This window comes from Heterodontus francisci, unplaced genomic scaffold, assembly GCF_036365525.1.
Source record: "Heterodontus francisci isolate sHetFra1 unplaced genomic scaffold, sHetFra1.hap1 HAP1_SCAFFOLD_75, whole genome shotgun sequence".
NCBI lineage: Eukaryota > Metazoa > Chordata > Chondrichthyes > Heterodontiformes > Heterodontidae > Heterodontus > Heterodontus francisci.
Genome location: NW_027141820.1, coordinates 2,667,906 through 2,682,035, shown reverse-complemented (window position 1 = coordinate 2,682,035; position 14,130 = coordinate 2,667,906). Strand labels below are relative to the sequence as shown.

At 43.2% G+C, this 14,130-nt stretch overlaps 1 non-coding gene across 1 annotated transcript; it reads left to right on the top strand.

The window, feature by feature from the left end:
• The first annotated feature begins 981 nt into the window (after positions 1–981).
• trnaf-gaa (transfer RNA phenylalanine (anticodon GAA)) lies at positions 982–1,054 on the top strand. The gene has a single exon. It is a non-coding gene; the product is annotated as a tRNA-Phe (tRNA).
• Positions 1,055–14,130: the final 13,076 nt, after the last annotated feature.

Sequence of the window (14,130 nt, the reverse complement as noted above, 5' to 3'; positions counted from 1 at the left end):
TCTCGCTTAAAGAAAATAGTTAATTAACATGCGAAAGATCCTGGTTTCAAGTCCCAGACGAGCCCTGCCCTGCTGGCATTTTTAGATTAAGGTTATCTATTGGTTTCAGCCTTGCAGAAGGTGGAATTGATTTCCAAACAGAGCTGGCATGAGCACCAGACAACTGGATTCAAAGAGCTTGTCGACAAAATTGCAATTAACTAAATGGACAGAAAGCCAAGTGGGAATATAAAGTTGTTGCTGTAATTGTGACCTGACTCCAAAAACAAAAGGACTGGGTTCTGGACTGGAATGGAATGGAATTCTTCAGTGTTTCTGTTGTTTGGCTTGATTTGACTCATCGATTTTCTTGTTTTTCACTTTGTCGATGCCTTTGAATAATTGTGGATCCTTCTTCAGGGTGTCTTCATTCACCAGGTAGTTCTGACCTCTGATGATGTTGATTGTAATCAGCTTCAATTCGCTGATAGTTTTGGAAGTGAGCAGATTTCCTTTGCTTGAGTCTACAACATGGAACTCAGTCTGACATGTGGACCCATGGGAGGATTTGAATGCCATCCCTGCGTTGGAGTTGCATCCATCCAATAAGAGACCGAGTAGAAGTGACAGTTCTGTCAGTCGAATATGAGACTTTTAATGGCAGGGTTGTGAGTTTGAGTGCCATTCTGTTTTTCCCTTTTGTAAGGCTTCATGAGCAGAGAGTACAGGGAGTGTTTGAAATGAGCAAGTCTCGCTTTGATTCAGGACTCTTACCTCTCAGCAGCATCACACTATGAAAGATTGAATTTGATCTCATTTCATTCTCAACTCGGGGTCTGTGCGGCTCAGTGGCACTTCTGGCTGTCTCCCGCTTCACAATCCATCAGTACTGAGAAAGCAATGGGGAATATTACTCACATGTTGTGTTCTTTAATTTTTCGGAAAACTTGAATGTATGTATTTTCTTCCAAAACAAGGACAACAAGCTGCTGTTAATGTAGGGCTGAAATAGCTCAGTTGGGAGAGCGTTAGACTGAAGATCTAAAGGTCCCCGGTTCGATCCTGGGTTTCAGCAATTTTGCTTCCTTATGCGTCCCTTGCCTTGGTTCTGATTTTCCGGTTGCACAATTTACTTTGAAATTATTTCCCAAGCACCAGTGGATTGAATTTGAGAAACAACACAGAGTCATTTACAGCACAGAAGGTGGTCGTTTGGCCTATCACGTGCATGCTGGCTCTCCCCGGAGCAATCGAGTCAATTCCACTCACCAGCTCGATCCCTTTCCTCCTGCAAGTTTCTTTCCTTCAAGTATCCATCCAATTTCCTTTTCAAATCATTGATTGTCTCTGCTTCCACCACACTCGTGGGCCAAGACATTACTACCCACAGCATAAAAAATTCCACCTCATCAAGGATGGGAAATACTTATATCATCTATATTTGCTTATTCTCTCTTTCTATGAGAAAAGACTGACAGTCAACATGAAAGGAAACCCAAAAATCTTCGAGCAGCATGTAAATGATAAGTGGGTAGTAAGAGGTTGAGTCGGGCCTATGAGGGACAAAAAGGATAATATAAGCTGAGAGGTGCAGGGCAATGTTAATCTACTTAATGAGTACTTTGTATCAGTGATCACTAAGGAAGTGGAATTTGACAAAATCTCAGTCGAAGTGAAGAGAGTAGAGGCAATGGAGAGAGTACAAATTAGGAGAGGGAGGTGCTAAAAGGGCTGGCTGTGCTTAGGGAAGATAAATCACCTGGTCCGGATGGCTCACATCCCAGGTTGCGAAAGGAAATGCGGATGCAGATAACGGAAGGGCTTGCTATAATCTTCCAATCTTCCCTGGATACGGGGGAGGTGCCAGAGGATTAAACAGTGGCAAATGCGACACCCTTATTCAAGAAAGGGTGTAAGGACAGTCCGGGTAACTACAGGCTAGTTAGATTAACAGCAGCGGTGGGTAAGGTTTTGGAAAGAATAATCAGGGTAAAAAATCAACAGTCACTTGGAGAGGTTCGAGTTAATTAATGAGAGTGAGCATGGATTTATAAAAGGGAGTTCATGCTTGACTAATCTAACTGCATTTTTTGATGAACTAACAGAGCAGGTTGATGAAGGGAACGCAGTGGATGTTGTTTATATTGATTTTAAGGAAGCGTTTGACAAGGTACCACATAAAAGGGCGGTTAACAAAATTGAGGTTCGTGGTATAGGAGGGTCAGTGTCCAATTGGATAGAAAATTGGTTTAAGGACAGAAAACAGCGAGTCTTATTAAATGGTTCTTTGTCAGACTGGAGGATAGTCGACAGTGGTGTTCCCCAAGGGTCAGTGCTAGAACCACTGCTTTTTTTGCTCAAGGTAAGTGACTTGGATCTTGGAATACAGAGTAGAATCTCAAAATATGCCGATGACACCAAACCTGGAGGAGCGGCAAACAGTGAAGATGATATGAACTGCCTGCAACAGGACAGTGATAGGCTAGCAGAATGGGCAGACAGGTGGCAGATGGAATTTAATAGTGACAAGTGTGAGGTGATGTATTTTGGCATAAGGAATAGGGAGAGGCAATATATACTTAATGGCACAGTTCTAAAGAGTGTACTGGAATAGAGGGACTTGGGGTTCATGTGCATCAATCTTTGAAGGAGGCAAGTCATATTGCGAGAGTGGTTCGCAAAGCATATGGGATCTTGGGCTTTATAAGTAGAGGCATTGAGTACAAAAGCAGGGAGGTTATGCTGAACCATTATAAAACTCTGGTTAGGCCCCAATTGGAGTGTTGCTTCCAGTTCTGCTCAGCAGACTTTAGAAAGAATGTGAGGGTCCTTGAGAGGACGCAGAGGCGATTTACCAGAATGGATCCAGGGATGGGGGATTTTAGTTACAAAGTTAGGTTGGAAAAGCTAGGATTATTCTGCCTTTCTCAAAGGAGATTGAGTGGAGAATTGATAGAGGTGTATAACACCTCTAGAGAACAGGCCATCCTGGACTGGGTATTGTGTAATGAGAAAGGATTAGTTAACAATCTTGTTGTGTGGGGTCCCTTGGGGAAGTGCCCCATAATATGATAAAATTCTTCATTAAGATGGAGAGTGAGAGAGTTGATTCCGAGACTCGGGTCCTGAATCTAAACAAAGAAAACTATGAAGGTATGAGGCGGGAGTTGGCTATGATAGATTGGGGAACGTTACTTAAAGGGTTGACAGTGGATAGGCAATGGCTAGCATTTAAAGAGCGCATGGATGAATTACAACAATTGTTCATTCCTGTCTGTGCAAAAGTAAAACAGGAAGGGTGGCTCAACTGTGACTTACAAAAGAAATTAAGGAAAGTATTAGATCCAAGGAGGAGAAATATAAAATGGCCAGAACAAGCAGCAAACCTGAAGATTGTGAGCAGTTTGGAATTTAGCAGAGGAGGACAAAAGGATTGATTAAGAAGGGGGAAATAGAGTATGACAGTGAGCCTGCAGAGAACATAAAAACTGACTGTAAAAGCTTCTATAGATATGTGTAGAGAAAAAGATTAGTGAAGACAAATGTGGGCCCCTTACAGTCAGAAACGGGGGAATTTATAATGGGGAACAAAGAAATGGCAGACCAATTAAATACATACTTTGGATCTGTCATCACAAAGGAGGATACAAATTATCTCCCAGAAATGTTGGGGAACATAGGGTCTAGTGAGAAGGAGGAACTGTATGAAATCAGTATTAGTAGGGAATGTTTGGGAAATTGATGGGATTGAAGGCCGATAAATCCCCAGGGCCTGATAATCTACATCCCAGAGTACTAAAGGAAGTGGCCCTTGAAATAGCAGATGCATTTCTGGTCTTTTTTCAAAATTCTATCGACTCTGGAACAGTTCCAATGGATTGGACGGTAGTTAATGTAACTCCACTATTTAAAAAAAGAGGCAGAAAGTAAACAGCGAATTATATACCGGTTAGCGAGGCCTGGACAAGGTATGCCAGCCAAGAGCGACGTCTCAATTCATTCCATCTTCGCTGCCTTCGGAGAATACTTGGCATCAGGTGGCAGGACTATATCTCCAACACAGAAGTCCTTGAAGCGGCCAACACCCCCAGCTTATACACACTACTGAGTCAGCGGCGCTTGAGATGGCTTGGCCATGTGAGCCGCATGGAAGATGGCAGGATCCCCAAAGACACATTGTACAGCGAGCTCGCCACTGGTATCAGACCCACCGGCCGTCCATGTCTCCGCGATAAAGACGTCTGCAAACGCGACATGAAATCGTGTGACTTTGATCACAAGTCGTGGGAGTCAGTTGCCAGCATTCGCCAGAGCTGGCGGGCAGCCATAAAGACAGGGCTAAATTGTGGCAAGTCGAAGAGACTTAGTAGTTGGCAGGAAAAAAGACAGAGGCGCAAGGGGAGAGCCAACTGTGCAACAGCCCCGACAAACAAATTTCTCTGCAGCACCTGTGGAAGAGCCTGTCACTCCAGAATTGGCCATTTTAGCCACTCCAGGCGCTGCTTCACAAACCACTGACCACCTCCAGGCGCGTATCCATTGTCTCTCGAGATAAGGGGGCCCAAAAGAAGCCACACATCAGTCGTGGGGAAAATGCTGGAGTCCATTATAAAAGATGTTATAGCAGAGTGCAATAATAACTCGTCTCCACTCCTAGTATTTCTAAATCCCACACATTCACTATAATGTGAACAATTATTTCCTGTTGTGTCTCTCTCAGATTTGTCAACTTCACTGTATTGGAGTGAGGTGACATCTACTGGCGGGAAGCAAGAACTGCAATCAAGCAGCAGAAACTCCACAGTCTGTCAGGGTTAAAGAAACATTGCAATGTGAGGATACAGCGAAGTGGTTTGATTGGGTAGATGGAGACATGATTCCACTTGTAGTGGTGTCTGAAGCAAAGGCCAGAAATACAAAATTGTCATTAATAAAAGAAATGAGGAATTCATGAAAAATGTAGTGACGTAGTGAATGGTTAGAATGTGGATAGAATAGAAAGTGAGATTGGATGGACAGAAGCAGTCTGAAAGGATGGCTAAACAAACGGTGAGTGCCCTGAAACGTTAACTGTGTTTCTCACAGCACAGATGCTGCCAGAGCTGCTGAACATTTCCAGCACTTTCTGTTTTTATTTCAGCATTTGCAGGATGTTGCATTGATCTGAAAAACAATGGATGATTGGCTGGGGGGTTCCAGTGAAATTCCACAGCAGCTAATAAAGCCTGACCTGTCAGCGGCTCGTTGGTCTAGGGGTGTGATCCTCTCTTAGGGAGTATGGTTAATTAACATGCGAGAGGTCCCGGGTTCAAGTCCCGGACGAGCCCTGGTCTGCTAGCGTTTTTAGATTAAGGTTATCTATTGGTTTCAGCCTTGCAGAAGGTGGAATTGACTTCCAAACAGAGCTGGCATGAGGACCAGACAACTGGATTCAAAGAGATTGTCGACAAAATTGTAATTAACTATATGTACAGATAGCCAAGTGGGAATATAAAGTTGTTGCTGGAATTGTGACCTGACTCCAAAAACATCTGGACTGGAATGGAATGGAATTCTTCAGTGTTTCTGTTGTTTGGCTTGCATTGACTCATCGATTTTCTTGTTTTTCACTTTGTCGATGCCTTTGAATAATTGTGGATCCTTCTTCAGGGTGTCTTCATTCACCAGGTAGTTCTGACCTCTGATGATGTTGATTGTAATCAACTTCAATTCGCTGATAGTTTTGGAAGTGAGCAGATTTCCTTTGCTTGAGTCTACAACATGGAACTCAGTCTGACATGTGGACCCATGGGAGGATTTGAATGCCTTCCCTGCGTTGGAATTGCATCATCCAATAAGAGACCGAGTAGAAGTGACAGTTCTGTCAGTCGAATATGAGATTTTTAATAGCAGGGTTGTGAGTTTGAGTGCCATTCTGTTTTTCCCTTTTGTAAGGCTTCATGAGCAGAGAGTACAGGGAGTGTTTGAAATGAGCAAGTCTCGCTTTGATTCAGGACTCTTACCTCTCAGCAGCATCTCACTATGAAAGATTGAATTTGATCTCATTTCATTCTCAGCTCGGGGCCTGTGCGGCTCAGTGGCACTTCTGGCTTTCTCCCGCTTCACAATCCATCAGTACTGAGAAAGCAATGAGGAATATTACTCACATGTTGTGTTCTTTAATTTTTTGGAAAACTTGAATGTATGTATTTTCTTCCAAAACAAGGACAACAAGCCACTGTCAATGCAGGGCTGAAATAGCTCAGTTGGGAAAGCGTTAAATTGAAGATCTAAAGGTTCCTGGTTCAATCCCGGGTTTCAGCAATTTTGCTTCCTTATGCGTCCCTTGCCTTGGTTCTGATTTTCCAGTTGCACAATTTACTTTGAAATTATTTCCCAAGCACCAGTGGATTGAATTTGAGAAACAACACAGAGTCATTTACAGCACAGAAGGTGGTCGTTTGGCCTATCACATCCATGCTGGCTCTCCCCGGAGCAATCTAGTCAGTTCCACTCACCAGCTCGATCCCTTTCCTCCTGCAAGTTTCATTCCTTCAAGTATCCATCTAATTTCCTTTTCAAATCATTGATTGTCTCTGCTTCCACCACACTCGTGGGCCAAGTCATTACCACCCACAACATAAAAAAGTTCCACCTCATCAAGGATGGGAAATACTTACATCTTCTATATTTGCTTATTCTCTATTTCTATGAGAATAGACTGGCAGTCAACATGAAAGGAAACCCAAAAATCTTCGAGCAGCATGTAAATGATAAGTGGGTAGTAGGAGGTTGAGTCTGGCCTATTAGGGACAAAAAGGATAATATAAGCTGAGAGGAGCAGGGCAATGTTAATCTACTTAATGAGTACTTTGTATCAGTGATCACTAAGGAAGTGGAATTTGACAAAATATCAGTCGAAGTGAAGAGAGTAGATTCAATGGAGAGGGTAGAAATTGAGAGAGGGAGGTATTAAAAAGGCTGGCTGTGCTTAGGGTAGATAAAACACCTGGTCTGGATGGCTGGCATCCCAGGTTGCGAAAGGAAATGCGGATGCAGATAATGGAAGAGTTTGCCATAATCTTCCAATCTTCCCTGGATACGGGGGAGGTGCCAGGAGTAAACAGTGGCAAATGCGACGCCCTTATTCAAGAAAGGGTGTAAGGACAGTCCGGCTAACTACAGGCTAGTTAGATTAACAGCAGCGGTGGTTAAGGTTTTAGAAAGAATAATCAGGGTAAAAAATCAACAGTCACTTGGAGAGGTTCGAGTTAATTAAGGAGAGTGAGCATGGATTTATAAATGGGAGTTCATGCTTGACTAACCTAACTGCATTTTTTGATGAACTAACAGAGCAGCTTGATGAAGGGAATGCAGTGGATGTTGTTTATATGGATTTTAAGGAAGCGTTTGACAAGGTTCCACATAAAAGTGGGGTTTACAAAATTGAGGCTCGTGGTATAGGAGGGTCAGTGTCCAATTGGATAGAAAATTGGTTTAAGGACAGAAAACAGGGAGTCTTATGAAATGATTCTTTGCCAGACTGGAGGATAGTCGACAGAGGTGTTCCCCAAGGGTCAGTGCTAGAACCACTGCTTTTTTTGCTAAAGATAAATGACTTGGATCTTGGAATATTGAGTAGAATCTCAAAATATCCCGATGACAACAAACTTGGAGGAGTGGCAAACAGTGAGGATGATATGAACTGCCTGCAACAGGACAATGATAGGCTAGCAGAATGGGCAGACAGGTGGCAGATGGAATTTAATAGTGACAAGTGTGAGGTGATGTATTTTGGCATAAGGAATAGGGAGAGGCAATATTTACTTAATGGCACAGTTCTAAAGTGTGTGTTGGAATAGAGGGACTTGGGGTTCATGTGCATCAATCTATGAAGGTGGCAAGACATATTGCGAGAGTGGTTAGCAAAGCATATGGGATCTTGGGCTTGAAAAAAAGAGGCATTGAGTACAAAGCAGGGAAGTTATGCTGAACCATTATAAAGCTCTGGTTAGCCCCCACTTGGAGTGTTGCTTCCAGTTTTGCTTACCACACTTAAGAAAGAATGTAAGCGTCCTTGAGAGGATGCAGAGGAAATTCACCAGCATGGATCCAGGGATGGAGGATTTTAGTTACAAGGTTAGGTTGGAAAAGCTAGGGTTGTTCTACCTGTATCAAAGGAGAGTGAGGGGAGAATTGATAGATGTGTTTTCGGCTATGACAGTTTTAAATAAATTGGCAAGGAAACATTGTTCCCGTTAACTCTTGGTACAAGGGCTAGGGAACACAGATTGAAGGTTTTGGACAGGAGATACAGGGGGAATGTGCGCAAGAACTTTTTTACACTGATTGGTGATGATCTGTAACTCGCTGCCCAAGAGGGCGGTGGAAATGGAGACAATAGAGGATTACAAAAGGAATTTGAATGGGCACTTGAAGGAAATAATTTTACAGGGCTATGGGGATCGAGCAGACAAGTAATAACTCGTCTCCACTCCTAGTATTTCTAAATCCCACACATTCACTATAATGTGAACAATTCTTTCCTGTTGTGTCTCTCTCAGATTTGTAAACTTCACTGTATTGGAGTGAAGTGACATCTACTGGCAAGAAAGAAGAACTGCCATGATGAGATCAGCCATGATTGTATTGAACGGCAGAGCAGGCTCGAGTGGCTGACTTGCCGACTCCGGCTCCTCGTTCTTATGTTCATAGAATCATGCAGCACAGAAGGAGGCCATTCGGCCCCATTGTGCCTCTGCTGACTCTCTGACAAAAAGATGCAATTAGTCCAACCCCCTGCCTATTTCCCCAGAATCCTGGAGAATTTCACTTTGAAATATTTGTCCAATTCCTTTATGAAAGTTATAATTGAATCTGTTTCCACCACCCTGTCAGACAATTCATTCCAAATCCGAATCAGTTACTGGGTAAAAAGATCTCTCCTCACCTCCCCTTGACATTTTTGGCCAATTATTTTAAATCTGTGTCCTCTGGTTACTGACCCCCAGGACAGTGGAAACAGTTTCTCTCTCTCTACCCTATGAAAATCCTTCATGATTCTGAACACCTCTATTAAATCTTCCCTTAACCTTCTCTACTCTGAGGAGAACAATCCCAGATTCACCAGCCTGTCCAGAGAGCTGACACCCCTCATCTCTGGTATCATTCTAGTAAATCTCCTCTGAACTGTCTCAGAAGCTTTGATGTCCGTTCTAAAGCCTGGTGCCCTGAACTGGACACATTACTCGAGCTGAGATCGAGCCAGCGACGCCCACATCCCGCGAACGAATAAAAAAACGCTGCCGAACCAGTCCCCAATTCTTAAGCATTTATCGACGCTCCCTGCCCAGTCCCCAAATCTTATTCATTTAGAAACGCTCCCTGCCCAGTCTCCAACTCTTATTCAATTATCGACACTCCCTGCCCAGTCCCCAATTCTTATCCATTTACAGACGCTTCCTGACCAGTACCCAAATCTTATTCATTTAGAGACGCTCCCTGCCCAGTCCCCCAATTCTTATCCATTTGCAGACGCTCCCTGCCCAGTCCCCAATTCTTATCCATTTACAGACGCTCCCTGACCAGTACCCAAATTTTATTCATTTAGAGACGCTCCCTGCCCAGTCCCCAATTCTTATCCATTTATGGACGCCGTTTCGGGAAGCCTCACCGGGAAAAGCTTCACCACCGCCATCCGCAGGGATACAGATGGGATTGTTCCATCTTATTGTGGCCCTGAGGCCCTGCTCCAGCTGTGTGAGCCCGCAAAGTCTTCTCGCACTTTGTGAATATCCCGCTCCAACTCCGAACCCGCAGCTCGAGCTGCTGACAAAGCTCCCTACCGCGCCTGCGCGCCCCGCTCCTGTCACAGATAGGGCCGATTCTAGGCCGCTGAGCATTCTGGGTATCACACCTGTCATTAATGCTATTCTTTCAGCTCAAAGGTTTTATTACGTACATTTCATGACCTGGAATCGTCGTGAGTGTTTTCTTTTGCACCTGTCAGTGCCTGGGAGGATAGAGTCAGCTTCACTTTGCAGCCATGAGTTTCTGGTGTGAGAAAGTGGTGTTTAACTCAGTATATTTCAGTTTTTGGTCTGTGACTGTGGGTATTATTCAGTACTTGTTTGTTTCTGCTATTGCTCTGTGAGTTTCACCACATATCTTTCAACAACTTGTATGTGAGCATCAGCTTTTGTCTATATCTATCAGTTTCTGAGAAGTGAGAAAGGGTTTGATTCTATCCCTATTAGTTTCTGTTACATGCATGTGTCTTTAATCTGCACCTCCTCTGAGTGTGTCTTCGTCTCTGTACTTGTAGGTGAGTATGTGTTTTGCTTTGTATCTCTCAGTCCTTGAAGTGTGAGCCTGGGTTTGTACCTAATTTCCTTTCTACCTTGCAGTTGGGATATGAAAGAAAGATTTTTACACGTTACCTGCCAACTGCTGCTACGTGACTGTGGGTTTCACACTGTATCTGTCAATTTCTTGTCTGGTAATGCGAAGTTTACAGTGTACCTGTCAGTTTCTTGTATGTGAGTGTTGATTTCACTCTGAAAAGAATCATAGATCATAGAATAGTTAGAGAACAAAAGGAAGCCATTCAGCTCATTGTGCTTGTGCTGCTTCTCAGCACGAGCAACTCAGCTCATGCCACAGACTCATGTATTCCATGAAAACATGCAATTTTTCCACTTCAGGTAATTATCTTATACCATTTTGAAAGCCATGGTTGAATCAGCCTCCATCACACTCTCAAGCAGTGCATATCAGATCTTAACCACTCGCTGTGCAAAAGAAGTTTTTCCTCATGTTGCCTTTGGTTCTTTTGCCATTCACCTTAAATCGGTGTCCTCAGGTTACAGAGCCGTGAATAATATTCCCCATTGCTTTCTCAGCACTGATGGATTGTGAAGCAGGAGACAGCCAGAAGTCCCACTGAGCCGCACTGACCCCGAGCTCGGAATGAAATGAGATGAAGTTCAATCTTTCACAGCGAGATGCTGCAGAGAGATGAGTCCCAAATCAAAGTGAGACTTTCTCATACTTTTGCTGAATTTCATTTCAAACACTCCTTGTACTCTCTGCTAATGAAGCCTTAAACAAGGGAAAAACAAAATGGCACTCAAACTCACCACCCTGAAATTAAAAGTTTAATGTTTGACTGACTGAACTGTCACTTCTACTCGGTCTCTTATTGGATGGATGCAACTGTATTCTCCAACGCAGGGGTGGCATTCAAATCCTCCCATGGGTCCACATGTCAGACTGAGTTCCATGTTGTAGACTCAAGCAAAGGAAATCTGTTCAGTTCCAAAACTATCAGTGAGTTGAAGCTCATTACGATCATCATCACCAGAGGTCAGAACTACCTGGTGAAAGATGACAATCTGAAGAAGGATCCACAATTATTCAAAGGCATCGACAAAGTGAAAAACAAGAAAATCGATGAGTCAGTGCAAGCCAAACAACAGAAACACTGAAGAATTCCATTCCATTCCAGTCCAGAACCCAGTCCTGTTGTTTTTGGAGTCAGGTCACAATTACTGCAACAACTTTCTATTCCCACTTGGCTATCTGTACATTTAGTTAATCAAGCTCTTTGAATCCAGCTCTCTGGTCCTCAAGCATTTCTCCATATGGAAATCAATTCCGCCTTCTGCAAGGCTGAAACCAATCAATGACCTTAAACTAAAAATGCCAAAGAAGAAGGACTTGTCCAGGATTTGAACCCAGGATCTCTCACACATTAATTAATCACTCACCCGAAGCAAGGATCACACCCCTAGATCAACATGCCACTGATATCAGAACTTCCTTTAGGCTCCTGTGGAATTTCACTGGCAGCCAAAGCCGACCATCCATTTTTTTTTCAGAGCAAAGCAACATCTTGCAAATTCTGAAATAAAAACAGAAAATGTTGGAAATGTTCAGAAACTCTGGCAGCATCTGTGGAGAGAGAAACAGAGTTCACCTTTCAGGGCGTTTACCTTTTGTTTGAGCCATCCTTTCACACTGCTTCTGTCCACCCAATCTCACTTTCTATTTTATCTAGATTCCACCCACTCACTACCTAAATACATTTATCATGAATTCCTCATATCTTTTAATAATGACAATTTTATATTTCTGGCCTTTGCTTTGGACTCCACCACAAGTGGAATCATGTCTCCACCAACCCAGTCAAACCCATTCACTATTTCCTCACATTGCAATGTTTCTTTCACCCTGACAGACGATGGAATTTCTGCTGCTTGATTGCAGTTCTTGCTTCCTGCCGGTAGATGTCACCTCACTCCAGTACAGTGAAGGTGACAAATCTGAGAGCACACAACAAGAAGTAATTGTTCACGTTGTTCATTGTTCAGTGAACAGGTCCCTCTATTCCTGCACACTCTTTAGAACTGTGCCATTAAGTATATATTGCCTCTCCCTATTCCTTCTGCTAAAATGCATCACCTCACACTAGTCACTATTAAAATCCATGTGCACCTGTCTGCCCATTCTGCTAGCCTATCACTGTCTTGTTGCAGGTGGTTCATTTCATCCTCACTGTTTGCCACTTCTCCAAGTTTGGTGTTATCGGCATATTTTGAGATTCTACTCTATATTCCAAGATCCAAGTCATTTATCTGTCGCAAGTAAAAAGCAGTGGTTCCAAACGTGACCCTTGGGGAACAGCACTGTCGACAACCTTCCAGTCTGAGAATGAATCATTTATTACGACTTGCTGTTTTCTGTCCTTAAGCCAATTTTCTATCCAATTGGACACTGACCCTCCTATTCATTCCATGAACCTCAATGTTGTTAATCATCCTTTTATGTGTCGTTTCTTAAAATCCATAGAAACAACATCCACTGCATTCCCTTCATAAACCTTCTCTGTTAGTTCATCAAAAAATGCAGTTAGATTAGTCAAGCATGAACTCCCATGTATAAATCCATGCTCACTCTCCTTAATTAACTCAAACCTCTCCAAGTGACTGTTGATTTTTTCCCTGATTGTTCTTTCTAAAACCTTACCTTAATCTAACTGGCCTGTAGTTAGCCGGACTGTCCTTACACCCTTTCTTGAATAAGGGTGTCACATTTGCAACTGTTTAATCCTCTGACACCTCCCCCGTATCCAGGGAAGATTGGAAGATTATAGCAAGCCTTTCTGTTATCTGCATCCACATTTCCTTTCGAAATCTGGGATGAAAGCCATCCGGACCAGGTAATTTATCTTCCTGAAGCATAACCAGCCTTTTCAGTACCTCCCTCTCTCAATTTGTACCCTCTCCATTGCCTCTACACTCTCCACTTCTCCTGATATTTTGTCAAATTCCACTTCCTTAGTGATCATTGATACAAGGTACTTATTAACTAGGTTAACATTGCCCTGCAGCTCTAAGTATATATTACCCTCTTTGTCCCTAATGGGGCCCACTTCACCGCTGACTACCTGCTTATTATTTATATACTGCTCGAAGATTTTTGGGTTCCCTTTCATGTTGACTGCCATTCTATTCTCGTAGAGATAGGGAATAAGCTAAATATAGAAGATATAAATATTTCCCATCCTTGGGTGAGGTGGAAATTTTTTATGCGGTGAGTGGTAATGTCCTGACCCACGAGTGTGGTGGAAGTAGAGACAATCAATGATTTGAAAAAGAAATTGGATGGATACCTGAAGCAAAGGAACTTGCAGGAGGAAAGGGATCGAGCAGGTGAGTGGAACTGAGTAGCTGGCTCCGATAATTGCTGCAGTCACTGCGATCCCCCTTAATTTTGTACAAGGTGACAATGTTTGCATCACGCATGTTTTGAGCCCTTGTTGAGCTGGACTATGGTGGGCTCACTGTCCAGTTCCTCCGTGACAGGGAAGTCTGGAATGGCACTGAGAGCTACTTCAATGACAATGTTCTCCGTTATGTAGAGTTCAAGATAATGCTCCACTCACCTTTCCATCTGCTTGTTAGGTTCAGTGATGATCACCCCTCTCTTTGTCTTCAAAAGGTGCTGATTAAGTTACTACTGGGCCCATTGCTTTCTTAATTCCTTCAAACATAGCATCCCCGGATTCATCAGCAGAGTTTTAACCAGTATTGATTGGTGCAGTGCCGAGCAGTCTGCAGAGACTTGTTTCTGGCAGCTCTGAGAGCATTTAGATGTTGTTTGCTGGGGACT